Raw genomic sequence first — 8,817 nt, 5'->3', positions numbered from 1 at the left:
ATCATTATTTTTTTTTGTAAATACCTGTAATATCACTGTATTAATGTTTTAGTAATGTTTTGGAGGTCCTAATACATTTTTTGTATTAATTGTATTAACTTATATTTGTAATGCTTTTTACACATTGGTTTACTTTAAACTGTTTAAAAATATGTAAATTGGTTAAGGCTTTAAACATGTATGTAGTGGAAGACTGCTGCCATCTAAAAAATAAAATGTCAAAATTAACATGACATGTAATTTCCACTAGATGGCTGCAAAGGATCCCTTTTATTGGACAACTCATTGTATAAGTGCATTTATTTATAAAAAAAGAAAAAAGAAAAAAAATATATGTATGTATATGTATTATTTTTCTTTTTTAAGTATTAGTTTTTGCAATAATGCCAGATATATCTTCATATGTGAGCATGAACAAACTAACATTAGGCCAGATATTATTTATTGTTTGTTTGTTTGTTTGTTTGTTTGTTAGTTTTGTTTGTGTCTCGTGGCATTTAGATGAGGGGAACTTTTGTTCTTTATTAATAACTTAATTTTGGGTTCTGAATGACTCTAAAGACTGCACAAGGGTTAATAATAATAAAGAAAAAGAAAACTAATTTTATTTTTGAAAATATTTATAATTTTCAAAACATTAAAAATATTAATATTTAACATTTAGCAGATTTTTTTTCAACTCACCACTATGTCTCTTTAGAATAAAAAAAAATCCTAGCCTTTCTTGACCTCTTGCTCATAGCCTTAGGGGGCAAACAAATCAAAATTAAGTCTTGGGTGTCTGCATGTGTGTCTCAATTTTATGGACTTTTTATGAATAATTATGGACAAACACAATTTTCCTCTTTTTGTTAAGTTAATATTTATTTTGAAAGTGTGTATATCATGCAGCCAAAGTTTTGTTATAGTGTCAAAACAATCTTCTTAATTTTCTTACCGCTACACCCTTTGAAGTGCTGCATGCATAGCGTATTCAACTACGCTGTCAACTCAATTGCGTCAAATCTGTCGACCGGCCAAAACATAAAGTAAAACTTTTTTAACAAATATTAAGATAAATTTTCAATTAAATATAAGATATTTGTAGGTTTTTGTCACTTACATTAATTTGCTGGGAAAGAAATGAATCGAATGTGCGCCTGGTACACCTGTTGCTGGGGCAACAGCAGCAAGAGACCCGCAACAGTGTCACGTGCACGCAATTTTGTAACGGTTTTTTTTAGCAGCGTCACAAATTGGATTCCGTCACATACGGAGAAAGGCCAGTGTCTTGTTTAACGTCTCTGAACAAGTTACAAAATGTTCGCATATGTTTATTATTTAGACGACGGTGTTAAAGACACTGTTAATATTAAAGACATTAAACAATTTGATCCAAAAAATACCACGGATTTCTCATCGACTCAGACCTACTGGATTCTGCGAAAGGGACGGTTCACAACAGGACAAATTTTATTCATGAAAGGTAAAGTATTTAATTAAGCATCTCAAACTGCAATATTTGTCTATTAAATGTGTTGAAGAACGGGTTATCAAACAATTCTGAGGAAGTTTGTGGACCATGAAAATGCTATCAGGCTAACTTTGCTGTTGTTAATTTAGGCTAAGTTAGTTACGGTACAAAAAGCGATAACGTTACTTCTAGGTCTTTCTGATGTATATCTAAATTATTAGGGTTTCGAAATGAAATCAGTTAATTTAGGTGTGGCTTTTTAGATTTGCAGATATATTTTTTTCTGTCAATTTAATACATGTAAAAACATTTGCTTCATGTTGTAGGATTACAAATTTAAGAAATGTTGATCATATGTTCTGACATAGCTTCACAGGAAAATCTAAAGTGAAGTATATTCTATTTAGCTTCTAAAGGTACAGATGATGACATTCTAAGAAGATCAAATCAGGCAGCCCAGGTGTCTGAGACATTAACCTTTTGTTCTCAAGCTACAGCGATGCCTTTGTCTCTATGATAATGTGAAGGTATGGGCAATACTGTCAGACTGATTGGATTAGCACCTATGCCTATGAATGACACTGTTATGATAATGAGATCAGGGCTGGGGAACTCTGGTAACGGGCTGATTCCTGTACTGCATTTGCATGCTTTGTTTAGATTGACTCCACCTCTATGTAATCCTCCCCCTGGAAATGTATTTAAACTGTATTGTATCTGACATTAGTCAGACGAATTTTGATGACTGCAGCGAACGAACAGCTAGGATCTCAATAAAGAGAAACTTCTGCTTCAAGATATCCAAAACATCTCCTGGTCTCTGAGAAAAGTTCACAACAGTTTTGGTGCCGTGACCCGGATAGAGCTTCTTACCAGACATCGTTCCCGACTGAAATCCAGAACCTTTTTTCAGCTCAACAACGATTTTGTGAGTATAACTCTATCCAAAAGAACCACTAAAGACCAGTACATATAGTAATCCTCTGCGCCGCCAGAGAAGAGTTTACAGACAGCTGTAGGGTTTAGTTAACTAAGTTATCCTCTAAAGGTGTTCTTTTAGAGATGAAAAGTTACCCTCTGTTAATTCAGGGAAGTTTAGCATTACGTGCTAAAGTTGTTTATCCTCTGTTCACTCAGGGAAGATTAACATTACGTGTTAATATTTGTTATCCTCTGTTTATTCAGGGAAGGTTAACTACAGCTATTACAGTTTAGTTAACTAAGTTACTCTCTAAAGTTGTTATTTTAGAGAAGAGTTGTTTATCCTCTGTTCACCCAGGGAAGTTTAGCATTACATGCTAAAATTGTTTATCCTCTGTTTCATGGCAAATCCTCTGTTTTAAAGCAGGGAAGTTTAGCCTTAAAATGCTAAAATTTGTTATCCTCTGTTTTAGCAGAGAAGTTTAGCATTAAGTGCTAGTAGTTTGTGTTGTCCTCTGTTAATTCAGGGAAGGTTAACAAGCGTACCCTCTGTTGATCAGAGAAGTTTTAGTGTTGTGATTGCGTGGTAGCAAAGAAACTTGAAAAATGGTTAGAAAGAATGCTAGGCTAATTCCAACCACAGAGAAAGGTGGACTAGCTACGCCATTATGGACAGACGATGAGTTTAAATCATTGTTAGGAGAGCATATGGACTCAATAGTGACTGAGTCAGTAAAATTTGATTTGACAAAGAAATTTGGTATTGATCCAGATAAAGTTTGGTCAATTGAAGAATGCAAAAAGGTACGCGGAACATGTATCCGAAAGAAAAACCTAAAAGGCATTATCTGCTGCCACAGAGAATTTACACTATCATTAGCACAAGAACAAGCTCAGTGTATCACTAAGTTGAAAGAACAAAACCAACAGCTGCACACTAGATTGTCCCGTTTCACTAAAAAGGTGGGCTATAACCAGGCTTCGACCAAAAGTGATTCAAAAGACCAACAGTCAGATGAAAGCTATCCTGACTCACAGTCTTCATGTAGACCAGAAGACAGTGGCAATACTGTAACAATGGAGAAAGATGCAGTGAATTCAGTGAAGGTATGTGGTGCTAGGAGAAGATCTCAGGGAATTGAGAAAATTGAAGGTGTTTCTCCAAACTCTTCTGTTGTCCCAGTACAAATGGTTGCCAAAGCGCTAAGACCCAAAGACATAGAGAGATTGTCCCAGAGCTTACCTTCAGCACGCACACATTTTTCAGAATTTAGAAGAACATTGAACAGCAAAATGCGTCTTTATGACATGTCGTTAGCAGAAGTCACACAGCTGATGTCACAAATTCTAACTGAATCTGAATTCAACAGTTTTGAGTCTGCTGTTACTTCTGAACTACAACATGCCAGTAAAGGCGATTTGAGAGAAGGTGTTTTAAAAATTCTAAAGAATATCATAGGACCCAAAACAGACTGGTCCAGAATCACTAACTGTGTGCAAAAGAAAGATGAAACTGTAAGTGAGTACACTGAAAGGTTTTGTCAGTCAGCTGCAGCATACAGTGGAATAGTTGACACTCCAGAGAAGGTGCTAGATGATAAAGGACCACTAGCTCGTACATGGTTTGATGGCCTTTTAATTGAATATAGAAATGCACTGCCTTTCTTAGATCTCACATGGTCCAATAGAACCCTGCAAAGCAACTTGGACAGGTTAGCTACTTGGGAAAGAAACTCTGATGTTAAAGCCAGAGTAAAGATTGCAGCAGCTTCCTTTAAGTTGAAAACAGAGAACCGACAGGAAAGTAAATGTCCTAAGAGAGAGGATAGTTGTCATTACTGCGGTAAACCTGGACACAGGATGAAAGAATGCAAGAAAAACAAAAAATACGTAAAAGAAATGAACAATGTAAATCAGCTTTTACACAGTCTGCTAGCAATGCTAACCGTTAAGGCTGTGAATTCTTAATTACCCCAGTAATCTACAACAAAGATGAAAGACTCTTTGTTAACAGAACAAAGGGAAGTTGAATATCACTCCCCCCAAACTTGGGGACACTCGGTTAAGAACACTCACAGCCATACCAGAATATTCTATTCAGTCACCCATCCTCTGTTATGATGTCTACCAGGACTGATGTTTAATTAGAGGACTGAAATGTAGTGATTGCATTGTTTTGGAAATACATGTATTTTTGTTCTGCATTAGGAACTTATGTCTCACACTATACAGTGTGCACAACACTTAAAGGGACAGATTAGGACACACAAACCAGTGAGGAGCCCAGGAAAGAACCGAAGTGCAATAGGCCTCGGGGGCCAATCCTGCGGTGAACATTTCCTCATAGGTTTTTCCCCATTAGTACTTTCAATCCCCACCTCACTGGTCTATTAGGTGTCAAATTAAGATTAGGTTAAGAAGAATAAACACTATACGATCACTAGAATTTTAATAAATAAAACCACTATACGATCAACAGAAGTCTAAAAATGTCTATGCATGAATACTGCTGGTCTGCTGTTTCTTTGTTTTCTTGTGTTTCAGATGTGTATGCCAAGTCATCTTCATAAGAGAAACCCTGGTGTGAAGCATCACTTCAGACATCCATGAACAAGCTTCATGAGGACAAAGAGTCATCTGAGTGAATCTACGTGGGAAACGGACTACAGAAAACAGACAGCTTCACAGCTATTCAGGCGCCATAGACTTCAAGACTTCCACTCTTACGCTACATGATTTTCTGTGACATCATGTAGTTTGTACGACATTTCACCATCCCTTGTCGTATGTGTCAACAGTTATGGTTCTGAAAAGAACTATTACACCTACGTAAATCTAGGACAAGACACAGGATAATGTTATATGTGCCTGTAACTTTTACAAGTTACATGACTGCAAGATGGGGCTTATGTTAACCAACATAGGCTACAGAATGGACTTATGGAGGTTTAAATTTGTTTTATGTGAGAGTTATTAGAACTCTCAAAGAGGGGATTGTAGGATTACAAATTTAAGAAATGTTGATCATATGTTCTGACATAGCTTCACAGGAAAATCTAAAGTGAAGTATATTCTATTTAGCTTCTAAAGGTACAGATGATGACATTCTAAGAAGATCAAATCAGGCAGCCCAGGTGTCTGAGACATTAACCTTTTGTTCTCAAGCTACAGCGATGCCTTTGTCTCTATGATAATGTGAAGGTATGGGCAATACTGTCAGACTGATTGGATTAGCACCTATGCCTATGAATGACACTGTTATGATAATGAGATCAGGGCTGGGGAACTCTGGTAACGGGCTGATTCCTGTACTGCATTTGCATGCTTTGTTTAGATTGACTCCACCTCTATGTAATCCTCCCCCTGGAAATGTATTTAAACTGTATTGTATCTGACATTAGTCAGACGAATTTTGATGACTGCAGCGAACGAACAGCTAGGATCTCAATAAAGAGAAACTTCTGCTTCAAGATATCCAAAACGTCTCCTGGTCTCTGAGAAAAGTTCACAACAATGTAAACACATTAGAGTTAAAACATTAAAGCACTCCAGTCCTTTTAAATTAAAGGATGTAAGTTATAAATCAAGTATACTGAAATATACTTCAGTAATAAAACTGTTTAAGTCTGTAAAGAAACAATTATTTACGATAGAAAGCAGTTCTTCACATAATCATGTTGTTTGTTTGTTTGTTTGTTTGTTTGTTTGTTTGTTTTTTCCAGAAACGTGTGAGGAAATTGAACAACTTTTGGCAACTGGCAAAAGAATTAGAGTGCCAAAGCTGCTTGATAAAAGTCCACCAGAGAACAGGACTTCAGAAAGGAAGGAAGCTAAAGACAATGCTGTAGGTAACATGAAAAGGCAGATTAACTTCATAAAAAATATGTTTTAAAATGTCTTCTTTTAACTTGCATTTTCAGACCGCACAGAAGGCAAGCATCGAGGAAGGAAAGCAGACATTTCTGATGGACATTTTAAAAAAGAGACAAGCCTTGAAAAGGAAGCAACCACTATGTCCTACTCATTCTATGCCAAAAAGGGAAAAAGTCATTGTGGATGATGAGATATCAAGTGAAAGTGAAGATGAACTAATTCCAAAATCGAAATTTGATGAACTTGAGAAGAGGTACAAATCTCTCTCTCGGAAAAATCAAGAGGCAATTGCTGAAGGGAAGGAATTGAGGAAATTAAATGTTGAACTTCAGACATGCTTAGTTGCCAAAATTCTTTGTGGTAATTATTATTATTATTATTATTATTTAAAGCACTACACTAAGGTTACTGAATTTAGCTGTGTCTGTTTTACACATGTAAATATGATGTTTGTGACTTGATTTCCCAGGAAACAACACATCTCCAGGCTCTATCCAGGCTCTTTCAGTGACAACTGGTAAGATTTTGTGCATAATAACAATAAGACAAAGAAGAAGGAAGAATAATAAATGTGTAAATATTAATAAATAATAGTAGTACTACTACCATGACTATTACAAATTATTAGCCTATTAGTAGTAGCAGTAGTGGTCATTTTTAAAGCACCACACTCAGGTTACTGAATTTACCAATGTATGACTGTTTTGCACATGTACATATAATGTTTGTGACTTGATTTCCCAAGAAACAACACATCTCCAGGCTCTATCCAGGCTCTTTCAGTGGCAACTGGTAAGATTTTGTGCATAGTAAGAAGTACAAAGAATAATAAATATATAAATATTAATAAATTATGGTAATACCACTACTACTGCTACTACTAATTATTATAATTAGTATCAGTACTAGTAGTGGTCATTTTAAAAGCACCAGTAATCATTATTAGTATTATTTTTATTGTTATTTATTTTTTAAAGCACCACATGCAGGTTACTGAATTGACTAATGTATGACTGTTTTACACATGTAAAAAAATCCTTGATTTTCCAGGAAACAACACATCTCCAGGCGCTATCCAGGCCCTTCCAGTGACAACTGGTAAGATTTTGTGCATAATAATAATAAGACAAAGAAGAAGGAAGAATAATAAATGTGTAAATATTAATAAATAATAGTAGTAGTACTACCATGACTATTACAAATTATTAGCCTATTAGTAGTAGTAGTAGTGGTCATTTTTAAAGCACCACACTCAGGTTACTGAATTTAGCTGTGTCTGTTTTACACATGTAAATATGATGTTTGTGACTTGATTTTCCAGGAAACAACACACCTCCAGGCTCTATCCAGGCCCTTCAAGTGACAACTGGTATGATTTTGTGCATAATAACAAGAAGAATAATATAGAATAATAGAGGTGTAAATATTAATGAATGATAGTATTACTACTACCATGACAACTACAAATTATTAGCATATTAGTAGCAGTAGTAGTAGTAGTAGTGGTGGTCATTTTTAAAGCACGACACTCAGGTTACTGAATTTACGAATGTATGACTGTTTTACACATGTACATATAATGTTTGTGACTTGATTTCCCAGGAAACAACACATCTTCAAGAGCTATCCAGGCCCTTCCAGTGACAACTGGTAAGATTTAGATTCGGTGAAGGTGTAGTAATACACAGTGAAAAATTGAAGAAGATACAGGCTAATTTAAAGGACAGCTTGTTCGTGAAAGAACTGGCAGTATGCATTTGGGGAACAAGCACACTGGCCAACCGTAGCCTGGAAGGAAAAAGTTGCCCCACCACAAAATCTGATCCTCGGCCCCCTCTGACACCTCACAAATTTAGAGCACTTAAAGGTAAGTTATGTGTGAACAAATTATGTAATTGTTAAATGTTTTTCCAGTGTAAAATAGTTATCTGCATACATATGTATTTGTTTATACTTCATACTTGTGTATACATACATACACATAATTGTGCATTCTAATATAAGTGTCTCACAATATCACACAAGCAAAGAGTGTGCTGTTAATATCAGCATGGCTGTGATTTGACTGTGATATGACTGTGATTTGGCAGATAATCCAAACCACCCTTATCAATGATGCACGGGTCAATGTATAAACATAACGAATGCACTTCAGAACAAAGTTTTAATATATAAATTCAGGAATCACGAATATGACAAAATAATATTATTTTATATTAATTGTATAGCTATAATAGTTGTATCAAATGAATAAGGAAATTATAGTGCCTTGAAATTTATTAAATAATGTTTAATTTTGTTCATATCGCTCTCTGGAAATGTAAAGAAAAAATACCGTTTTTACTTGGAATTCGTTTTTAATCCCTAGTTTTAAACAAGCATATACATGAGATAATTTATATATTATTGCTTGAATAAACGTTTAAAATAGTGCAAGAAATTTTATAATTAAGGAAATTAAACAAACCTAGGCATTTGAAAAGACAGTGAAATGTGTCTAGTAATTCCAAAAAGAAAGAGAAGCATTGGACATAATCAAAATATTCGAGACATTTATTAGGAATACCATT

Source organism: Garra rufa, chromosome 2, assembly GCF_049309525.1.
Source record: "Garra rufa chromosome 2, GarRuf1.0, whole genome shotgun sequence".
Lineage (NCBI taxonomy): Eukaryota > Metazoa > Chordata > Actinopteri > Cypriniformes > Cyprinidae > Garra > Garra rufa.
This window is presented reverse-complemented; position numbering follows the sequence as displayed.